General features: G+C 41.8%; 1 pseudogene; it reads right to left on the bottom strand.

Moving 5' to 3' along the window:
• Nucleotides 1–5,225: 5,225 nt before the first annotated feature.
• LOC125085401 (uncharacterized) lies at nt 5,226–5,384 on the bottom strand (annotated as a pseudogene).
• Nucleotides 5,385–24,796: the final 19,412 nt, after the last annotated feature.

Below are 24,796 nucleotides of genomic sequence, written 5' to 3'. Positions count from 1 at the left end.
TGACAGGAAACTCATTAGCAGTCCATTCCATTGTTGTCAACTCAGACAATTGGAAATAATCTTCCTTACATTGAGCCAAGACCTGCCCTTTATTGCTCATTGGACTGGTCCTAACGCTGTCCTCTCAAGTCACCCTGAGCGAGCACAGTTCTGCTTCTTGTGACCACCCTTCAGGAATTTGAACCCAACCATCAGCTAATCCTAGTCCTTCCTTCCCTTCTTTCTAAACTCTCCTAAGTCCTCCTGCCATCTCAATGTGAGTTCATTTCACCAGCTGGATCCCTCCCTTCTGGACACAATTCACTCCTCAAACCCCCTATAAGTAGAGTCTGACCAGTGCACAACATGGATGTCAGTTCTCGGGTCTGGTGACTGGACGCAGAACACCCAGGTTAGGGGGGGGCGGTCACAACAGTTGATGTGACACAAACTATGTACTTCTTTTTTTTAAAGACGGGGGAGGTTAGGTTGGGAGAGGGGCAGATGGAGAGAGAGAATCTCAAGCAGAATACCCACTGAGCGTGGACCCTGACATGGACCTGATCTCACGACCCTGAGATCACGACCTAACCCAAAATCCACAGTCGGATGCTCAACTGACTGAGCCACCCAGGTGCCCCCTCACCTCACAACCTGTCCATTTCTGATACCGCTCAATTTTATGTTCAAATTTAATTCATTTTTATATATGCTGTTAATTAATCCCACCCATTAATCTGGGCAGCAAACATTTTTCTTTTTCTTTCTTTCTTTTTTTTTTTTTAAATTAGTTTCGGGGGTAGAATTCAGTGATCCATCAGTTGCATATAACACCCAGGGCTCATTACATCAAGTGCCCTTTGTAATGCCCATCACCCAGTTACCCCGTCCTCCCCGCAATGTCCCTCCAGCAACCCTAAGTTTGTTTCCTAGAGTTAAGAGTCTCTTATGGTTTGTCTCCCTCTGTGTTTTCATCTTATTTTATTTTTCCTTCCCTTCCCCTACGTTCATCTGTTTTGTCTCTTGAATTCCACATATGAGTGAAATCGTATGGTATTTGTCTTTCTCTGACTGATTTATTTCATTTTGTATAATACCCTCTAGTTCCATCCACATCATTGCAAATGGAAAGATTTCATTCTTTTTGATGGCTGAGTAATAACCCATTGTGTATGTATGTGTGTGTATCTATATCTATATACCTATATCTGTCTCACATCTTCTTTATCTATTCATCTGTTGGTGGACATCTGGGATCTTTCCATAATTTGTCCTTATTGTGGACATTGCTGCTATGAACATTGTGGTGCAGCTGCCCCTTTGGATCACTATGTTTGTATCCTTTGGATAAATACCTAGTAGTGCAGTCTCTGGGTCATAGGGTGGTTCTATTTTTATCTTTTTGAGGAACCTCCGTACTGTTTTCCAGAGTGGCTCGCAAACATTTAACTCCCACCATGTGCCAGCAGTTGCTACCACAGTCATTCAGTCTTGGTACATGTATTAAATCTCTTCCTGGTTTATTGTGTCCACAGTTCTCATGTGCCAAGATCGTTTGAGATGTGGACTGGTTTTCCATATTCAGTATATCTGTAACACCTTCCAGATCAGTTTGACGAGTGTGGCAGGCAACCTTTCTATGTCTTAGTGCTTCTGAATACCATGATCCGTCTTAATTATTTAAAAAGGCCGCACAGCTCCCAGAGAGCTCCCCTGGGGCTGCATTCATCACACCCCTTTGTGAAAGACGTTCAATCAGCTACCAAGGCTTTTATGCGGGGCCCATGAGGATGTTGTCCCGTCGTCTTTAGATTGATCAAAAAGCTTCCACATGCCACCTTGTCACATGCCTCATGAAAATCCAGAGACAACGAGCCCACCACATCCCAAATGGAGCCTAGAAAGTGCGTTCATGTTTCCTTGCTCTGCTGTGGGGTTTTTGACATATTTCCTTTAAGTGGCTCCTACTAGGGTTATTGCTCGGCTGACCAGGCTGGACACTGAGGTCTTGCTGCTGCATCCAGAGGCACAGTCACATTCTGGTTCAAACTTCTGTTTTATGCCCTTGACCCAGAAAGCAGGCTAGCACTGAAGCTTTGTCCCTGAGAGCACCCCTGGGAGGAGGGTGCTTTGTTTCTGTCCTATGCTTAGCAGTGCCTGGTCTTGGCTGAAATGTCTCGAGGCACAGCACCTCCCAGGTGTCCCCAGGGAGGCTATTTTAGTCTAATAATAGATGGCATTCTTAACAAGGACTTCCTGATATTAGTCATAAATTGTTCTGCACTGATTTCACACTATTATTCCTTCTTAAACCTTTTGTTTTTAACACAACTGAACACCCATCTTTTTGGTCTGTGCCCAAATATGTGTGTTATGTGTGTGATATCTATGCCAAAGACCTTATGCAAGATGGTTAGTATTTTATATATATTTTGTACTATGTACTATAATATTATATACCTATCAAAGTCAGAATTTTATCTCACCTTTAAATATCTTAAAGTGGTGGTTGAGGCCCAAAATGTGACCATGGAGAGGCAGAAACGTGTCTGAGAATCTGTGACCAGAAATCAAAAGTCTGCTCTATCCTGCTGTGTGACATTGGAGAATCACTATCGCACTCTGGGCCTCAGTTTTCTTGCTTATACAATGAATGGCTGGGATATCCCTCCTAAGTCTTCTGCAGTGTGTTTAGACGATCACTCACAGTACAGACCCATCGTGTCTGACACCTGTAATTTGTAATAGCAGCTTTTTTTTTTTTTTTTTTAGATTTTATTTATTTATTTGACAGAGAGAGATCACAAGTAGGCAGAGAGGCAGGCAGAGAGAGAGGGGGAAGCAGGCTCCCTGTGAGCAGAGAGCCCGATGTGGGACTCGATCCCAGAACCCTGGATCATGACCTGAGCCGAAGGCAGAGGCTTAACCCACTGAGCCACCCAGGCGCCCCTGTAATAGCAGCTTTTAATAGTACCGTTGTTCCTACTGGTACTGGAATAATAATGAGCACTCCTTGCTTATGTTTGTGACTGCAAAGTCAGCAATTTTCTTCATTCTTACAATCAGCCTAGGAGGTAGATATGCCATTCTCATTTATAGATGGGAAAGTCTGTGGTCTGTTGCACTCACATCTCTCACCGAGATGAACACACCATGATGTGACAGCTGGTAAGCCAGGTCTGTCCGAATCCATTACATTCTCCTGCCAGGGGATCCAGCATGGTGATCCTGAGTGGACAGACACAGAGAGCCTAGAACTAGTTCAATGTCCCACGTGGGAACCACAAGTGACCATAGAGTCTGTGACATGTGACCAGTCCAAATTCAAATGTATTGCGAGTACGAAATGCACAGTGTGTTTTGTGTAAATGGAAACTGTCTCGTGATAATCTTTTATATCGATAAGAGGTTGAAGTGAGAGTTTGGATGTATTGCGTTAAAGCAAATACGTCATAAACATTCATTTCATCCGCTTCAGTTTTTACTCTGTTTGTCGTGGCGACTAGACAACTGAACATGGTGGACAGGGCTCACACGTGGGGCTCTTGCTCTGCCGCCACTAGACGGTGCTGATGGAGAGCAGGTGTTTGGATCCCACCTCTGCTTTGTTGTTTTCATGGTAAGGAAGGCAGCAAAGGAAGTAATGCCCAAGGAAATATTTCCCCCAAAATCAGAAGGGAGCCTTATCCTCATGACTTAGTTTCCTCAGTCCTTTGTCAGGATTTTTTCACTATAAACATTTCAGAAATATGTAGGCCCCTGTCACTCCTCTCTGCCCGACCTTCCCCACCAAGCAGCCAGCGGCCACTCCATTACAGCCCCGCCATGCAGCAAATTCCACTCCCCGCCCCCCCATGCCATGTGTCATGAAGCAACTACCTGGAGATCAGGGCCTGGTCAGCCCTTCGCATATGGCCCCAGAGCCACCTGGCTGTCCAACAGTGATGAGGGAGTCAGTACAGGACCTAGGGCAAGAGTTTGGCATTTGTAGCCCAGTGTGGTTTCTGCCAAAGCCTTGGGAAGGATCCCAGTGTCTGGGGAAAGCCGGAATGGTTCTAGAAGTAGAAAGAATAGCGTGTCTCCTGGAGAGACTATGCGTGTTTCTGTATTTGCCCAAGGGCCCCCTTGGAGCTACTACAGAAAACCAGATAACCAGACTCACAGCCAATCACTCCTACTGTGTGTGGAAACTGCATAAAGTTTGGTGGGGGGCAGGGGTTCCTAATAAGAACAGTAATAATACTGAGGTATGTACGATTACAAAGTGGGAGAGATGATTCGTGGAAACAGTGCCTCACATAGCTAGAAGAAAACTCAGCTGGGTTAAGAAGATGGAGAGGGAGTGGTAATGATTCCTTGCTGCCCAAGTGAGGGAAGCAGAGCCAGAACTGGAGTAAAGGAGGGCATAAATTCATGATCAAGGTCATTCTGGTTGGGGGTCAGCTTCTCTGAGCCTACACCTTCTTAAATGTTGTGCCCTTGGTGGAACTCACCTGAGTTCCAGCGCTGACCAGGAGGGTCATTAAGGACCTACTTACATTAACTTATCTAATCCATGCAAAAGCACTGTGGTTCAAAAGGATTATCCCCATTTTATAGATAGAAGAAACTGAGCCTCCAGTGCCAAGTCACATGGCGATTAAGCTCGCACACATTCCCTGCCCTGCATGGCTCCCTCAATTTAGTCTCTACAATTTGCTTAAAAAGATTTCTGGGTTCTTTTCAAGCCTTAAAACAATGCTGGAGGGCACGTGGATGAATCTGGTTGGTCTCAGCTCTGCCACTTACTGGCTGTTTGACTTTAGGCCAATTCCTTAATTTCTTGCTTTTTAATCTGGATGACTTGTTTGTAGGATGAAATGGGAATACATTTCAGTACATCAAATGCTCAGCAAAGTGCCTGGCACAGCAGAGACAGTAAACACTGTCATAATCTGGAGGCAGGACAGGAAAAAAACCACACACACACACACACACACACACACACACACACGGTGATAAAGGGTGAGCCTGAGTTTTCCAGGCAGTAAGAGCCCCCCCGGGTAGCAGGAGTACAACCCTCAAGGCCTCTGGGAAGTACGAGAGGACCTCAGGATGCCTGCAGTGGAAGGAAAGGGGAGGGGCAGGAAAGGTGGAACCAAGAAGGTCTAGAACACCAGCTGAGGAAATCGTCATCATGAGCTGTGAAATGAGCACCATAGAAGGCTTTAAATGGAAGGCTAACGGTAACATTTGGGTTCTGGAACATGGATTGGTCTGGGAAAAGGCATCTCTGCCTGAGGGCTTGTCCAGACCTTGGTCCTTTGACCTGATTTACAGAGCCTCTTCTAACCCCAAAATCAGTTGGTCTAATCCTGGCCCCACAGATTATGCACTTGATCTTAGCCAAAAGGCCGAGAAGCGATTCTGGCCCCACAGATAATTCAGGGAATGCTGGGGGTCAGTGTATATCCCAGAATTTCCTTTCATGCATTCCAGGAAATAATCGTCTATCTACTTTCTTCTGTGGGGAGACAAGTAAGATTAGCTTTAAAATTGCTCCTGACCAGTCAATTGGCAGGTGCTTCTCCCACCAGCCCCCTCCCACCATCACTGGCTTCCACCACCCCCTGCCCTCGCCCCTTCAACCATCCTTGGCCCTGTTCATCAGCATTGGCCCATCCCCCCAGCAGGAGCTCGCTGCTCCATGCACTCCCACAGCTCTTTGCAGCTGGTGACTTTAGGGCCTCGTAGGACTTCTGATCTCTTTTTTGGACGCTGCTGCCTGGGATCATGGCCCCTTAAATGGAGATGGAAAACTTTGCTGCCCATAGCTGTGTTCCCCAGACCACCTCAAAAGTAAATAGGGGTTTAGCTGACCCTTAAAAGTTTGAGAGGCTGGGAGTGGGGTAGGTAGTGAAATGCCAGTGGCATATAGTAAACATATAAAACTGAATGTATACCAGCCTGTATTTCAAAGTATGCAGCCACCTCATGCCTCTGGGAATTTCTCACTGAACACATTTCTCCTAAGTGGTCCATGTGATTCTCCCCTCATTCCTCCTCCCCCCGCTAAAAAGCATCCATGCTCATCGCTCGCCTCCTCCACATCCATATCCTCTTTGATTTCCTAGACAACATCTTTTAGCTATCTCTTCCTTTTGCTCTTTCCAAATAACTTCCTGGGAGCCTCCTCTTTCACAACAAAGACTCTACTCTGTAGCAATAATGCTTTGCTAACTCAGGTTCAGAGATCAACAGAATGAATTTGGGTTTTGTCTGGTGTTTTTCGCTTTGCTGCACACTCAAAGACACAGACCAGTGCTTTACTTTGGACTGGATCTAGTAAGGGCCAGGGTGAGGCTACCAGCCAATATGTGTCCCATCCTGCATCCCGCTGGTGCCTTGGTCCCCAGGGATGTCACAGGGGACATTGCACCAGGACCCAGTGCTCCGAGGATGGGAGACAAGGAAAAGTGAGTCTCTTGTTTTCTGAGGCCGTTGGCTGTTACTGTGCCAAGACTCTTATATATCTCACTTTTGGTTATAGGAAGTCCACTGGCTCCATTTTTAATTTTTTAATTAATTAATTAATTTTTTTGAGAGAGAGAGAGAGAGAGTGGAGGGCAGGGTCAGAGGGAGAGGGAGAGAGAGACTTTTAAGCAGGCTCCACACTCAGCACCGAGCCTGACACAGGACTCGGTCTCACGACCCTGAGATGGTGGGCGAGGCTGAAATCAAGAGTCGGTCGCTTAACCCACGGAGCCACCCAGGCGCCCCAGGCAGCTGTGAGTGTTGTAACTAGAGTGACATGCCCCTGACATCTTCCAGATTTACTCTTAAAAAATATTTTTTCAGTTATAACTTGAGTTTATCATTTTATCATCAAATCGTTTAGTAGAAAATGCTACATTTGGGTCCCATCATGCATAATCACCCCAAAGAGAGGGTTCATTCCAGGAAACACCAAGGTCAGCAAAGCTCTTGGTAAACTTCCCGCTCACAAGATGAGCTGCCATGGCTGCTGAGCACCACGTGGTCGCCCTGAGACAGGCAGGCTGGAGGACAAGCACTGTTTCTCTCCGGGTCTGTTTCTGTGGCCTCCGTGTCTGGAGTCAAAGAAGAAGTGCTTCCGCTCCCTTTTCCTTCGAAGCTGCAGCCTCACGACATGTTGCCATGGATACCGTGGGGTAAGGGGGAGAAAACCTGTGGGTCCCTCTCTCCCCCCTTCTCATTATTGTAGCGTTGTCGTGTTATCCTCTCTTCTGCCCCTGAGATCACTGCCCGTTCTAGGCATCCTTTCTCATACTTGATGTCCCGCTTCAGTTCATGGTGCTATTGGTCACGTGGATGCTGCAGCCGGAATATGAAAACCGTAAATTGAGAGCAGAGCTCCAGGCTGGGGCAAACTGGACCTCTGTGTTTCCTATCTGCTCTGCCATCCTCATCAACGTCATCACCCTCTGAGACGCACAGTGCTCTAAGATCACCTTGCATTTTCATACCCATTTTTCTCACTTGCCAGTTATTTCCCTGGTTAGAAAGTCAAAGTAAAGGCAATTTCCCTCCATGTTATAGAGGGGATAATTCATGCTAAGCCCAGGCAAGTACCTTTCCAAACAAGAGCGTGGTAGGTTTGGTGTAGGCTATTTCAGCTTTTCCAGAATATAACAAAGAAAACACGTTTGCCTGTTGCTAAGGTGGTAATATAGTATATAGATATAATAGGAGGAGCTGTCATCTGTAACTCTGATGACACCAATAAGACTTCAGACGTCTCCCGAGGTATGTGATGGCTAGAAATGAACGTGACTAGTTGTCGGAACCACATACAAAGCTAATTATATAACTTGATAAAGGACATCCATGAAAAGCTCACAGTAACATCATACTTAGTGGTAAAATACTAGATATTTTTTCCCTAAGATCAGGAACAAAGCGAGGATGTCTGCACTTGCCACCTTTTTGAACATTGTACTGGAGGTTCTAGCAGGATGGCATTAGGCAAGAAAAGGAAATAAAAAGGATCCAGATGGGAAGAAAGAAATTTAACTATATGCAGATGTTATGATCTTGTGTACAGAAAGTCCTAAAGGATCTACTAAACACTATTAAAACTATTAGAAATGAATCCAGCAAAGTTTCTATATTCAAGATCAATATGCAAAAATCAATTGTATCTCTATTCACTGGCAATGAAAATCTGAAAATAAAATTAAATAATTCCATTTTAATAACATCAAGAAGGATAACATACTTAGGAATAAATTTTACAAAAGAAATGCAAGACCCACACACTGAAAACCACAAGATATCATTGAAATAAAGAATTAAATTAAATAACTGGAAAGACTTTCCCTATTTCCCATATTCATGGGTTGGAAGACTTAACATAGTTAAGAAGGCAATACTTCCAATAATTACAGATTAATGCAATTCTTATCAAAATCATAACTTCCTTTTTGAAGAAATGAACAGGCTGATCCTCATATTTATATGGAATTGCAAGGGGCTCTGAATAGTTGGAACTATCTTGAGAAAGAAAAACAAAAGGTAGACAAAGAGGTCAATGATCTAGAACTGAGAGTCTGTACGTAAATCCTCACACTTACTATTAACTGATAGGTGTCAAGGCCGCTCAGCAGGGTAAGGCATAATCTTCTCAGCACCTGGAGCTAAAACAACTGGATATCCATATGTGAAAGAATGAAGTTTAACTCTTACCTCATACCATATAGAAAAATTAACTCAAAACAGATCAAAGATACAAACGTATCTTTGTAAAAATCAAAGCTATACATTTCTTTGTAAGCATTAAAACTATAAAATTCTTAGATTAATGCATAGAGTTAATCTTGGATCACCTTGGATTTATCAATGAATTCTTAGATATGACACCAAAAGCACATGTAACAAAAGAAAAAAATTAATGTTAGACTTCATAAAAATTAAAAACTTGTGCATCAAAGGACGCTATCAAAAGAGTGAAAAGACAGCCAATACGGGAGACTTTATTTACAGATCATATATCAAATAAGGGTCTGGTATCCAAATAACCCAATAAAAAGTGGGCAGAGACTGATTGATTGATTGACTAATTGATTATTAAACAGACCACATGAATGGCCAATGAACTCATGAAAGTATGTTCAACATCATTTGAGAAATGCAACAAAAAACACTTCACTCTCACTGGGATCACTATAATAAAAAAGATGGGCAATAACAAGTGTTAACAAGGGTGTGGAGAAACTGAAGCCCTTACATATATTGTTGGTAAGAATGTGAAATGGTACAGCTCCTTTGGCAAACAGTTCGGCCATTTCTGAAAAAGTGAAACATACAGTTACCATTGACTCAGCAATTCCACACTTGGATATATGCCCAAGAGAATTTAAAACACGCCCACACAAAAACTGTACTTGAATGTTCATAATAGCATTGTTAATAACAGCTAGAAATTGAGAACAACCCAACTGTCCATTAACTGTTGAATGGATAAACAAAACATGGTATATACAGGCAATGGAATAGTACTTGGCAATGAAAAGTAATGAAATACTGATGTCCACTACAACACGGATGGATCTTGAAAACATGCCAAATGAAAGAAGCCAGACACCAGATACCACACACACACACACGTATGTGTGTGTGTGTGTGTGTGTGTGTGTGTATGAATGATGCTTTTACATTTATTTTCAGAATAGGTAAATCCATAGAGATAGAAAATCCTTGCCAAGGGTGGAGTTGGTTGAAGGTGGGGATGGGGAATGACTGTTAATGGGCATGGGTTTTCTTTTGAGAGTGATGAAATATTCTTGAATTAGATAGTGGTGATGATTGTACAACCTTATGAATATACTAAGAACTCCTTAATTGTACATTTTAAAAAGGGTGAATTTTATGATATGTGATTTATATATCAATAAAACTATTACTAAAAATATGTTGATTATTTTTTCAGTGTCACTAAATTCCATACTTGTTAAGGTTGAAATTTCTGCTTACTTTTTAAGGAAGATCTGGTCATGATCACCTAAGAAAAGATCCTTTTTCAATCTGGTGACTGGGTATCCTATATATGCCTGATGAGCAGAGTTCTCATTCCTGAAATGTTAGACTTACACTATCCTGCCGAAGGAGTGCAGATGTTGTGACCTCCATGGTTATGCAATTGTCCCCAGGTGGAGTTTCCCTTGTACATGACACGGCTTCCTTCTGTTACCACAAGTGAGGTATAATATGGAGGTTACCAAGGTTACCTGAATATTGGTAAGTCCAACATAAAATACATTTCCCAGAGGAGGATCTTTGGTCATGTTAGAAAACTCTTCCCAGTGATGGGTATTATGGAGGGCACGTATTGCATGGAGCCCTGGGTGTGGTACATAAACAATGAATTCTGGAACACTGAAAAGAAATTTTAAAAATAAATAAAAAATTAAAAACAAACAAACAAAAAAACTCTTCTCCCTCCCACCTCCCCCAGGTCCTGGAAAGTTTATTATTCAGGTTCAGAGGCTAAACTTTGCCATGAATATGGACTGTCCTTCTAGAAGCCCCACCTCCTCTGTCTCCTGTTTGGAGTGGGGCAGTGTCATTCCTGCTTAGCCAATGGCAGGAGCTGCAGAGCTGCGTGCCCCCGCTTCCAGCACAGCCCACTGTGTGTATGTTGAGACCTCAGCTTGCCTCTGCTGTCACCCCTGAGGTGGCAGCCCCCCTACTGGTAAAATATGGTTTCTGTCCACTTCACTAGCACTTTAGTTGCTAATTTCAGTCACAGAATGTACCCTGAGATAATACGTGAGAATAGATCCTGCCCCATCCAAACCCTGCTGCCTTGATGAGAGGCATCATGCATTTTAGTTCATAGATGAGGAAGCATTTACCCTGTGAACAGTTAATTAAAAAAAAAAAAACAACAACAACCTTTTTTTCTAGAACAGTTTCAGATTCACAGCAAAATTGGAGATTACAAAGATTTCCCATACATCCCTGGCTTCTACACAGACACAGTTTCCCCCATCATTAACATCCCCACCAAGTGGTACATTTCACGATCAATGAACCTACCGTGACACATCAGTATCACCCAAAGTCCATGGTTGACATTGGAGTTTGCTTTTGGTGTTGTGCATTCTATAGGTCTGGACAAATGCACGATAACACGGGTCCACCATTACCGTCTCATACAAAGTATTTTTTTTTTTTAAGATTTTATTTATTTATTTGACAGAGAGAGATCACAAGCAGGCAGAGAGGCAGACAGAGAGAGAGGAGGAAGCAGGCTCCCCGCTGAGCAGAGAGCCCGATGCGGGGCTCGATCCCAGGACCCTGAGATCATGACCTGAGCCGAAGGCAGCGGCTTAACCCACTGAGCCACCCAGGCGCCCCTCATACAAAGTATTTTAAGGGCCCTAATAAGTGTCTGCTATACCTACTCAACCACATCCCCTCCATCTCTGGCAACCACTATCTCTATAGTTTTGTCTCTTTAAGAGTGTCATATAGTTGAAATCATACAGTATGTAGCCTTTTGAGATTGGCTTTTTCACCCAGTGATTTGTGTTGAAGTTTCTTCCATGTGTTTTCATGGCTTGGTAGAGCATTTCTTTTTAATTCTAATTCTGAATAACTCACCTACTGAAGGACATCTCGGTTACTCCCAACTTTGGGCAATTATGAAACAGTCAAATTTTAATGGAGGTTATTCAAGGTTATTCCCAAAATGTCCCTCTCACTCCCCAACATCTCCCGATAGAGCAAGAGATAGAGGCTGTACTAGAGGTAGACACCTGGGACTAAGTCCGTTGTTACCTGCCAAGTGGGCCACGGTGGGAAAATACAGACAGAATCAACTATAGACATTTAATTCTTCTGGCTTTCTTGCTCTTTTTTCTAACCCTAGGGGTTCCCGTTACCAAGATGGCCAAAGTTGTCCCTACTGTAAGCAGAGAAATGCACTTTGGAAGGTTCTAAGCAAAGTGTGGCTGGATTGGCACGAGGCACCCCAAAGCTGCAAAGCTACAGAGAAAGCCTGGAGTCCTGGTACAAATCTTGCTGCCCGCTCCCTCAGCCTCACTTTCCTCAACAGATCTGCTTTCCAGCACCATGCAGCTGAGTCTGGATCCAACATCAGCCTCCCCACTCTGACTGCCCCTGCTCAGAGCTATGGTTTCTCCAACATAGGAGGCCTTTCTATGGAAACTCCCATGATTACTGCTGGGCTCCATATTCTGGCCGCAGAGCCACCCTGTGTCCCAGCACTCCATATATCCATTGACTCCCTGGTGGGTGAGTGCCAAGCTGACAGCATTCCCTCCAGAGGCGGGAGAGCATATGCCTCAATGTCTGTCTGGTTTCCTATTTTCTGAACAAAAACTCATTTTTCTGAGTGGGGTCACCTCTGGTGACAAGAAATAGGAGATAGCCCTGATCCTTCAATGATCCTCGATAGACATAAGTTGTTACGATTCATAAAGCGCTTTTGGTCCATTGTCACTCTTCATTCTCTAAAACTCCTTCAGGTCAGGGATGATGGAGCACCACAAGTGTCAGGTGACTTCCCTAGGGTCACCTGCAAAGTGGGATTAATCCAATGGGATTAATTTCTGTACCACCACTTTTGTTCAGAACCATAACCTCTGATCCAAAGTTACATCAACAGTGATTTTCCTCCATGATTGATATTAACACTCGGCTGTGTGATTTTCCCATCAATCCACCCACCTCCTTTAACCTGTCCCTCGATGAGCTATTTTATTTTCTTTTAATCACATAATTGCTCCTCCTAGGTTTAGTTCTAATTTCTCCTTAACTTTTGGAAAATAGGAAGAGAAAGAATGGATGTCAATTGAGGATTGATCCCAAACTGGGTGCAGCTTGGTGGGGCCATCCTGCCTGCCAAAGCAGCCATTGTTTTAACATGGACTTAACTTTCACAGGAGGTCTAGCTAGCCATGCGGCATTGGTCTGCTTGGTAGTGGACACCATTTCAGTTGTACTCTGAGGTCATGGTTAGCCCTTACCTTTCCGGCTTCTAGCTGTTTCTGAGTTTTCTTCAAAATCCTGGGCATTTACATCAGCTCAAAAATGTGATCTCTGCAGATTGCCCTGAACTTCCCCTCCTTCTGGGCAGTCCCTTCAGACTTTCCCTCCTTAGTATCCTGGAAGGTAACTTCACACTGACTTCCACCACTGAAGGTGAGAGGGGAGCATGGTGGGAGGGGTTGTGGGAGAGAGAAAGGGCCAAGTCTTCTGTATTAGAACTGCTTAGGGTCTGGCCCCAGCTCCCCTGGCTGCCCGCCTTGATGCTGGGTTAGCCAAGCAGTTTACTCACCTGTAAAATTAGAATAATATTGCCATCAGTAATACTTACCTTGGAAAAGTGTTGTTAAGGATTTTTAAAAAATATGTAGAAAGACCTAGAATTGTGCCTGGCACAAAACCATCATTAATGTTAATGAGATATGATTTTAAAAATGCCTTCTCCTCTAAATGCTAAAAATCCCTGTGAAAAGAACAGTTCATGGAAGGATTCTGAACAGCTGTTTGCTTTGAGGAGATGTACTAGGGAAAAAGTAAGACATTGTTCCCATTTTTATGAACAGCTTTTGTAAATAACATAGGCAATCCCTCCAAACCAATCCTTTCCACTTCCTCTAAATAGATTTTGTTATTAAAATATTTATGGATATTTACCTTATTTGTTGAAATATTCATTTTAGAGACCAAATACTTGAGATCTAATTCTACATGTTTATGAAGTATTTCCCGCATAATTTTAGAGGAGTTTGAGACAGTTTATATTAAAAGCCAGATTTATAATTCCAATTAATGATAGAGTGAGGCTGGATTTTTACATGGCATTAACATTTTTTGAAGGCTATAGGTTCTCTTATATAATTAATACACATAGTACATTCATAACTAACATTTTAATGAATTGCATAAAATCAACATAAAAAGCATTTTCCACCAGACAGTAAACTAAATCTAGTTTGCTCCATGACTTTAAGTAGCTTTGTGGCTTCACCAAGCCTTACTGCTCTGAACTTCAATTTCAGCCTGGAAAACCTAGGCATCTGAAAGAGTTCTGTGATGCCAATTATCCCTCCAAAATATTATGAGAATGAAAGTCATTAGTTGAAATTGTTACAAGGATTTCACATTGTGGTGTTTACGATCTTGTTCTGAGACATGTTGTTTTCATCTCTATGGTACTGTGCCTGCACATGTATGTGTACGTGTGTGTAATTTTAGGAAGGAGTTTGATCAAGAGTATAATTCCAGGGTATGCTTGTGTAGACATCTCTGGATTTGCTGTCAAACAATCTGATTCTCAATTTCTGCCCGTATGCCATAAGGCCAAGGACTTAGTCTCCTGAGCCAATAGTGCAAGGACTCTATCTCTACCCTTCTCTGTATGTCTACTCTGTCCCAGATTTCCTGTTTCTCCAAGGCCAGAGGGCCAAAGCTTGTTCATCTCCGTCTTTGCCACAGCTGGACAAGACAAGTACAACACACACGAGTTTTCTGGTGAAATGGAATTTCACTTTCTGTTTTTGTTTTTTTGTGTGTTTTTTTGTATCAATTTATATGCTCATATGGCTTTTCTTCCCTAGCCAGCTGATATGGTGGATTACACTGATGATTTTCAAATGTTAAACCAGCTTTGCATACGTGGAATAAATCCCACTTAGTCATGGTTTATAATTCATTTTATACATTACTGGATTTTCTTCGCTAATATTTTGTTGAGGGTTTTTTGTTGTTGTTGTTTCAAAAAAAGGGTATTCATCTGTAGCTTCCTTTCTTTCTTTCCTTTTCTGGTACTGTTTTGGTTTTGTATCAGTGTAATACTAACCTGGTATAATCGGCTGGGATGTATTCTCTTTTCCCCTGTTTTCTGGAAGAGGTTGTGTAAAGTTGATGTTAATTCCTCTTTAAACATTTGGTAGAATTCTCTAGGGAATCCATCTGAGTCTGGAGATTCTCTTCTGGGAGTTTTTAAATTATAAACTCAATTTCTTCCATGGTTATAGGAGTATTCAGATTGTCTGTTTTATCCTCATTGAGTTTTGCTAGCTTCTAGTTTTGAGGAACTGGTCTATTTCTTCTAAGTGATTGAATTTATGAGAGTAAAGCTGTTTATGGTATTTCATTCTTATCCTTTTAATGGCTTCAGGATCTGTAATGACATCCTCTGTTTCATTACCTATATTAGTGATTTGTGTCTTTTTTCTTTGTCAGCCTTGCTAGAGGCTTATCAATTTTACTGATTTTTTTTGAAGAAACTTTTTTGTTGTTCCACTGATTTTTCTCTTGTTTTCCAGTCTTAGATTTCATGAATTTCTGCTCTTTGTTATTACTTTTCTTCTGCTTGCTTTGGGTTTATTTTGCTTTATTTTCAAGTTGAGGTAGGAGGTTAAATTATTAATTTGAGGTTTCTCCTCTTTTCTAAACTCAAATTTTCAGACTACAAATTTCTCTCTATGCACTGCATTAACTACATCCCACGTATTTTGATGTGTTGTATTTTTACTTTGATTCAATTCTATGATTTATTTATTTATTTATTGTTAGGGATTTTATTTATTTATTTGTGAGAGAGAGACAAGCAGGGGGAGAGGCAGAGGCAGAGGGAAAAGCAGATTTCCCACTGAGTGGGGAACCAGATAGGGGTTTGATCCCAGGACATGGAGATCATGACCTGAGCTGAAGGCAGATGCTTAACCATCCGAGCCACCCAAGTGCCCCCAATTCTATGTATTTTTAAAAAATTTCCTCTGAGACATTTTCTTTGTCCCATGGGTTATTTACAAGTGTGTTGTTTAATTTTCAAGTTCTTGAAGGTTTTCTTCTTTTCTGTTAATTGGTTTCTAGTTTGATTTTCATTATGCTCAGAGAATGTACTCAGTATGATTCTAATTCTTTGAAATTTGTAAGGTTTGTTTCTGACTCTATCTTGGTTAAATTTCAATGGACACTTTATGTGTCCAAGAATGTGTATTCTGCTGTTAGATTGAATAGAATGATCTATAAATGTCAGGCAAATCCTGTCTGTTGGTGGTGGTGTTCCATTCTGGTTTTCTGACTAGTGGTTCTATCAGTTGCTGAGAGAGAAGGGTTAAGTCTCCAGCTATAATTGTGGACTTGTCTGTTTCTCCTTTCAGCTCCAATAGTTTTTGGTTCATGTATTCTGGGGCTTTCTTGTTGGTTGCATGAACATTTAGGATCATTATGACCTCCTGGTGGGTAAATGTCTTTATCACTAAACAATGTCCTTTTTTGTCTTTATTCTTTGTTTTCCTCTGAAGTCTACCTTACTCAATATAGCCATCCCTGGTTTCTTTATTAATTGTTTTCATGATATATCTTTATTTATCTTTTTATTTTCTACCTATTTAGGTCATTGGATTTGATGTTTGTAGTCATTATATTTGTATATATATTACGACAACATATTTTTGACCACATTGTTAAATCCACTCTGTCAATTTCTATCTTTCAATCGGTATTTAGATCATTTGCATTTAAGACAATCATTGCTGTGACAGGACTTAAATCTATCATTTTGTTGTTTTCTCTATTTTCCGTTCCTTTGTTTATTTCTACTTGCCTTCCTTTGGTTACTCGAACAATATTTTAGGATCCCATCTTAATTCATTTATAGTTGTGGGGTTTCTTTTTTTTTTTTTAAATTGAGAGAAGCTGCCATCTAAATATCATGAGCTTTTTCTGTGGGAAAGACTCATTCCAGACACTGCATGTGATTAAGGCAAAATCACAGCATCCAAGCCCCAGGTTTCCCTGGAGTAGAGCTCCATAATTGGGTGCATGGGTCTTTCCACCCTTCAGCATGAGGAACCTTTGACAGAACTCCGTGCCTAAAGCAATGGAACCTCTGGATGACAATAATCACTGGGAACAACCTTTAGGGGCCAAGAAGGAATTTCCCAAATTTATCATGGGAGGGAGATATCCAAGAGGGAAGATAGAATTTCCCACATTTTTCAAAATGGGTGCTCCAAATTTAGCTCTATAAAGCTGTGTTTTGCCTTATTTTGTACCTCAAGCTGGTGAAAATTCCCAGAATGCTAATTCTTCTCTTTCTTAGCCAAAAATGTCTATCTTAACTGCAACCTTTCCCATAGTGATGTTTTGAATCCAGATTATCTGCCTTAGTTGGGGGAGAAGAATGGTGACAACTTTGACCACCCACTTCTATGCCCCACATGATATGAGAATGCTCGATCACAAGTCCTGAGGCGAGTGTTTTCCCCCAAGATGCTCAGAGCCTTCACACACACAATCTCATTAGTCCTCGAATTTAAGATCAAGGTCTTTATCTCTCATGTATGATTGGGAACAACGGATACTTGCTCAAAGTACATGCTAAGCCAGTAGTTGAATTAGTAGTTGATCTCCCTACTTGAATATATGAGATAATTGGCTCTATCAGCAGATGACCGCAATGTTGATTATTTCTGCTAATTAATTTAAAAACAAACCAGGATTTCTGCCCTCTCAGAAAGAAGCATGAAGTCTGCTTCAGGGAGATCTTGCTCATTCATAGTTTATTTAGTATGCTATGTAATGATGTGTGTGATACACGATGATAACAGCTTACCTCATCCTAAGGATTTGGGGACTCTCACAGAGATTTTTCATTGGATTTGTCCATTCATTACTTCCCTCATTCATTAAATGATCCCTGTCAAATGCCACCGGAGCCCAGAAGTGCTCCCAAACCAGGAGTTGCAGAGGTGAATGTGGTAGTCTGGTGAAGAAGGCATCCAGGGGAGCAATGAGAGACTCAAGAACACGTGTTATTGAAAAAAGAACTATGAAAAGCTAAGGCAGAGGAAACGGGGGCTGGAGAAAACTTTTCAGAAGTGGCTGCCCTTATTTAGAAATTTGGCAGGCATCCGAGAGAGTAAAAGCTATTCTAAGCAGAGAGTGTTCAGATCGAAGGAAGTTAAGTGCAAAGACACTGATGTGAGCGCTAATGTGCATCCATGAAAGGCGAGGAATTCGGTGTGGCTGGAGACCAGGAAGGCAAGTGTAGATTTATGGGAAATGAGACCAAAGAAAGCTGAGGCCAGATTTTGAGCCTCTGCCTCCTCCAAGGCAGTGCGCTGGAGTCAGACCCAGCTTCCATGCCAGTGCTGCCTTGTTTTGGGATTTCTGGCTGTCCCCTCCTCCCAGCCACCCAAATAGTTCTCCAAGGTGTCTAAGGCATTAGACAAAGAATGGATTTACAAAGCCATAAAAACACCAAGACAATGTCATCTAATAGCTTGGTTTTGTGTCTGGATTTAAAATCCACCAAGGGGTGCCTTGAAGCCACTTTGCTCTGGTTTTAGGATCTGGTGAAGCTTAAGAAATTTGCTGGCGACCAGGCTGTGCAGAGTAATTGTTTGCCAACATCTGCTTCCAAGGTACCTGGAGCTGCTGCCTTCAGCAGTCAGACTTCCCACTGCTTTCTTACAAATATCTTGGGAGCACGTTCCCAGGGTCACAGCCTAGTGTTGGGGTGCTGACATATCAATCTTGGAATAGGTTAATTGTGTCCACTGATAGCACTAGATTCCCTCACTCTTACCAAACTCTTCCCTGGGAGAAAAATGCCTGGGATCATTATCTAAGATGGGTATCTTTGTCTTCTCCCTCTTTTTTAAATTCTCTTTTTATTTCCTCCAAAGAAGATGATTTATTGAATACAGTAGCCAAAAACTGGAAAACTCTAATACTGTGTCTATTAAACCAGAACCAATGGACTTACCACTTCTGTTTAGAAAGCTGTCTACACCTAAGCTGGGTAAGAGCTGTGTTGACAGTCCTGGGATGAATGAGGAAAGTGTTATAGAGATTCAAACTGTGTACTTAAAGTTTTTCACATTTATCTACGGATAGACTTTTGATGTCCGCACACTATGTTGTACACACCTTACACCTAAAAACACACACATCACACAGATCTGCATCACAAAATGTGTGCAAGCAGCTTCCTATTTTCAGAGGGCTATTACAATGTTACCATTATGCACCTCCTTCGTGAGAAGAGGAGGGGGCTGGATCAGCACCCCAGCACTTGCGACCATGTATGCTCATATGGTAGACCCGGGGCCCTGATAAGTGGCCCTTGGAGGCAGTCATTGTATTCTTCATTCACAAGCGAGGAAACAAGGCTCAGTGAGGCTAAGTGATTGGCTTAAAGTTACACAGAAGGTGACCTACGTACGTCTGATTCTCCAGCCCATTCCCTATAATACACCAGACCAGACTGTCCCCAACAGACAATTGGATCAAAGAAAAATATGAAGGAGCCTGATTTCTGCAAAGAGGTGTAATCATCTCTTCTATCTCCCAGGCTCATCATTCATAAATGTATTCATTCATCCAATAAACTTTTATATGCAGAGTCTACTGGATGCCAGACAATGTTCATTTTGATAAGTCCATCACAGCCTAAAATGAAGATTATCAAGAAGCAGCCCCAGCTCCTCCCCATTTTTGTTTCATTTATATCTCACATGCCAAAAAGCAGAGATAATCCTGCAAGTCAGGAACTCAAACAAATAAGAAATTAGGAGTATTGTGCTGTCACCTCAATTATCTCCTCAGAGATATCTTTTCCCACTTCTAAGTATGTGTACTAGTTTCCTACGGCTGTCATAACAAAGTACCCCTGATTGTGTAGCTTAAAATAGCAGATATGTATTTTCTCAAGGTTCAGGAGTCCAGGGTCAAAAATCAAGGTGTCCACAGAGCCACACCCCCTCCAAAACCTCTAGAGGAGGATCCTTCCTTACCTCTTCCAGCTTCTGGTGGTTGCCATCAATCCTTGGCATTCCTTGGCTTATGGCAGAATAATTTCTATCTCTGTCTTCACATGGCCTTCTTCTCTATGTACATCTCTGTGTGTGCTCTCCTCTTCTTATAAAGATACCAATCATTTTGGATTTAAGACCCACCCTAATTCATTATAACCTCATCTTAACTAATCACATCTTCATTTCCAAATAAGTTCACATTCTGAGGTTCCAGGTAGATATGATTCTGGAGGGAAATTAGAGTAGGAAAGAAGTCAGAGAACATCTAGATTGGCCTCCCATGCATTCACTTCTTACCAATATGACTATTACTTACTTTCCCAAAATTTGTGCCTTGATATCCACTTTTCTCATATTGTACCTCTTGGCCTAACAAAAGTCTTGGTTACAAAATCCTTGGAATCACTCTCTTGCTCTATGTATCAAAGCCTTTAGGCAAGTCCTCTTCAGACCTATACCCAGGACAATAGACCCAGTACTATAGGACTCTTACTTAGCCATGAGAGGATAAAAGCCAGGGAGCAAGATGAGATCTGGAGTCAGATTAACATGGATTAATTTTCAGCTCTATTACTAGCTAATGACATGTTGGGACAGTTACTTAGTTTCCATAAACTTCAGTTTCCTCATCTGTAATATGGAGAATGTGTAATTCACAGGGTAATTAAGAGGATTAAATTAGGTCCTAATTTAATATTATTAAATGATAGCTATTATTAATAGTAGTAGAGTGAAAGAGGCACAAGACCCATGAGGAAGCTACAGTAAACTCTACCACTTGGTCCACTAGGAAGAGTATGACTCAAATGGAAGGAAATAGGAACTCTCTTCCACATTCAAATTGCTCCAGAAAATGGTAGGGTCTTCCGTCCACTGGAGCCAGGTGACTCATTGCTCTGTTTTACCTGCAATAAGAGGTTGAAAGAGAACTATATTAGGAACTCAGAATGCTTAACAGCTCTATCCTTGGCCTTGAGTACTACTTTTCTGGCACTTCATAGAATTCCTCCAGGTTTTGCTTTCAACTATCCCCATATTCCTTTCTTCTTTCTGTTTCCCTTTCTGTTGAAAGAGTAAAACTAAATGACTTGCTTAAATGATTCTGAAAAAGGAAGAAGAAAAGAAGCAATGTATTAAACATGTAAAATTCATATTATAAAGCTATAATAATTACAAAAATGTGGTTATTATGGACTGAATTGTGTCCCCCCAAATTCCTATGCTGAAGTCCTAAACTCTCAGTACTTGAACTGTATTTATAGATGGAGCCTGTAAAGAGGTAATTGAGTTAAGATGAGACTGTTAGAATGGTCTCCTTACAAGAAGAGTAATCTGATTGTTATCCTTAAAGCCTGACTGGTTTCATTACAAGAAGAGGAAATTTGGACACACATGAAGAGACACTAGGGATGTGTGCACACAGAGGAGATGCCATGCAAAGACACAGCAAGTAGGTGGTCATCTGTAAGCCAAGGAGAAAGGTGTCAGGAGAAACCAAACCTGCTTAACCTTGATCTTGGATCTGTAGCCTCCAGAACTGTGAGAAAATAAATCTCAGTAGTTTAAGCCACCCAGTCTATGGTATTTTGTTATAACAAACCAAGTAAACAAATACAGTGGTGTTGACATGATAAAAGACAAAGAGTTAAGATTTTTTTTAAAGATTTTATTTATTTATTTGACAGAGAGAGAGAGTACAAGCAGCAGTGAGAGGGAGAGAAGCAGGCTCCCCACTCAGCAGGGAGCCCGATGTGGGGCTTAATTCTAGGACCCTGGGATCATGACCTGAGCCGAAGGCAGATGCTTAACCAACTGAGTCACCCAGATGCCTTGAAATAGCTAAGATTAAAAAATAATTATATATCTACATGTAACCATAAAGTTTGATAATTAAATATAAAAACACACCATTTAACCAATATATGCCACAAGTCTGGTAATAATTCTAATAAAAGATATACAAAACCTCTATGCAAAAATCCCTAAAATATTACAGAGAGACATTTACATAACATGTAAATAAATGGAAAGGTCTACTATGTTCATGGATTAGAAGACTCAGTATCATAAAGATTTTACTTCTCTTTTGAATTGACCTACAATTTAAGGCAATCTACAAAAACCAAGTAGTGTTTCACAAGCTGAAAGAAAATATATATGAAAATGCAAGAAGGCCAAGAGTAGCCAAGGTAATTTTAATAGAAGAACCAAGTGAGAGGAATCCCTAAGTATCAAGTGTTACAAAACTTCAATAAGTAAGAATTTGTAATATTAGGGGAGAATATACAAGGGATAAATGGAAAAATAGCTTGTAAATAGACTCAATTAAATATGGGTACTTAATTTATGATAAAATGGAGTTGCAGAGCAATGGTAAAGAATGCCTTTTCAGGGGCGCCTGGGTGGCTCAGTGGGTTAAACCTCGGGTCACAGTCCCAGGGTCCTGGGATCAAGCCCCGCATCGGGCTCTCTGCTTAGCAGGGAGCCTGCTTCCTCCTCTCTCTCTCTCTCTCTCTCTCTGCATGTCTCTCTGCCTACTTGTGATCTCTGTCTGTCAAATAAAAAAGTAAAATCTTAAAAAAGAAAAAAAAAGAATGCCTTTTCATGTAACGGTGCCAGATCTACTGGCAGGTCCTTTGGGGGGGGGCAAACCTTCCTTACATCATAGACACACACACACACACACACACACACACACACACACTTCCCAGGTGGATTATGGCTGTAGATATAAGAAATAAAGTCTTCAGGTGATAAGAAAAGATAATATCACATAATTTTGGAGATGCAAATATTCCTTAAATGGGAGCTAAAAGCACCAATCATAAAGTAAAAGACTGATATGATAAATAGGACCTCATGCAATTTAAGAATGCCTGCTCATTGCAATGTACAATTAGGAAAATGAAAGGGCAAGTCATGGAACAGAAGCAGATAGTTGGCCGTAAAACAAAACAGAAAAAGGCTCATATCAGAATATACAAATTAGTAAGAAATAAGGCATAGAACACACCAAAAAAGGGCATAAGACTTGAACAGATACTTCACAAAAGAGAATATCCAAATGACGAACATACACAAATTGTGAACAGCATTAGTCACCAGACAAGTGCAAATAAAAACCACAGTGAGATATACGTACCAGAGGTTGGATAGAATGTGGAACAACTTGACATCTCTTTCACTACTGGTAGGAGTATAAATTCGTATAAATCACTTTATAAATCTATGTGTGACATTCTATGATAGCACTTAGACACAGATATTAAGTGAAATGAACTACTCCATATGTGTCTATATGGATAGATCTCAAAAATATTTCTGAGACAATAGGCAAGATGAAGAATAAAGCTTACAGAACAATATTGTTTAAATTACCCACACATAGAGACCCCAATAGTATATATTGGTCATGAAGCTATACGTTTGTAAGAATATAAAAAACAACGACTGGAAAACACACCACGCTCATAGCAATGGTTGCCACCGATGAAAGGTAAAGAAGTAAGACAGAGGTGAGTGGTTAAAAAATATTTTAGTTTAGGGGGCACCTGAGTGGTGCAGTCGGTTGAGCATCTGACTCGGTTTTGGCTCAGGTCACGATCTTAGCGTCTTGGGATGGAGCCCTAAGTCGGGCTCCCCACTCAGGGGGGAGTCTGCTTGAGATTCTCTCTCTCTCCCTCTGACCCTCTCTCTGTGCTCTCTCTCTTTCTCTCTCTCTAAAATAATAAATAAATCTTTAAAACAGTAGTTTATTTGAGAATATCTGCTCTCCTTAAAAACAAAAGAATATTGAAAACAGTTGTTAATCTTGGATCAGAGGAATGTGTTTACTTTTCAATTCTTAGACCTTTGCTTTGAACTTTTCCTTCAAAATATGCAAAGGAATAAGCAGAACTAGCTCCAGGTTTCTTGACACCTCTGGGATTCCCCATCCCATTCCCCTTCCACTAACTCTCCCCATCCCCATCTGAAACCTTTGCTCCGATCTTTTCTCTCCAGCATCTATTCTTTGGTGTAGAGCTGGGCCCCTGCCTTCTGGATGCGGCTCTGTGGTGAACAGTTTGGTCAGATGGTCCAAATAGTCTCTGCTCCCCAGCCTGGCCTGAGCTTTTGTGGCCTGTCACCCCTCGTTAGACCCAGGTTTCCAGGGCTTCTCCTCTACAGGAAAGAAATCAGTTCAACCAAGCAGCTTCCTCCAGCTCTCCACACTCTGCTCAGAGGAAGTCCGAGTGTGCGTGGGCTTCTCTGTGGGTGCTGCTGCTTCCATGTGGGACTGGGTCAGGTTGGACATAAGCATAGTGTGGGGCCACCCAGATCCAAATGCTGAATATCACTCCTTACAAGTCTCATTTCTCAGCTGTATTGAGGTGCATTCTCATCAGAAGAAAGATAACCTGTCTGTGGGCCTTGCTTCATCCTGGGGCACAGAAGCCCAGGTGAAGTGAGGCTAACTTATCCCCCTCTGTCCTCCAGTGTGAGGCTTCATGAGGCATCCTTGCCCCTTATTCGCTTCTCAGTGAAACGGGGACATAGGATGCTCTCTACTTGGGCCTTTCTTCTGGTACTAGAGGACGGGTTAGATGCGTGACAGCTTGGTGCTCCCCTGATCCATTGATTCTTGACATGGTAGAGGCCCCCACAGGAGGCTTTTAAAACCAGAACTCTTGAGTAACTCCCAGATTTGGAGAATCGAACTGCCATAGGAAGTGAACAGAAACTCTGGAAGGAAGTGGCCCCACAAAGGTCAGAAAGGAAAAGGGGTGGGGAACAGATCACAAAGAAATTTCTCTCAGCTGGAGTCTGAAACTTGCACAAGTGGGTAAGTGAAAAATAATGCCTGAAAGATAAACTCCGACCGGAGGTTTGAGATACTAGCACTTGCACCTGACGGGCATGAAAACCATAGGCATTTTCCGAGCAGTGGAGAGCCACCGCTCAATGCTTACTGAGCTGAGTAGGCTACAGCGAGACAGGCTACCTTCTAGGGGCATTGA

This window comes from Lutra lutra, chromosome 14 (genome assembly GCF_902655055.1).
Source record: "Lutra lutra chromosome 14, mLutLut1.2, whole genome shotgun sequence".
NCBI lineage: Eukaryota > Metazoa > Chordata > Mammalia > Carnivora > Mustelidae > Lutra > Lutra lutra.
Note: the sequence above shows the minus strand (reverse complement) of the source record. Positions and strands in the feature narration are given on the sequence as shown.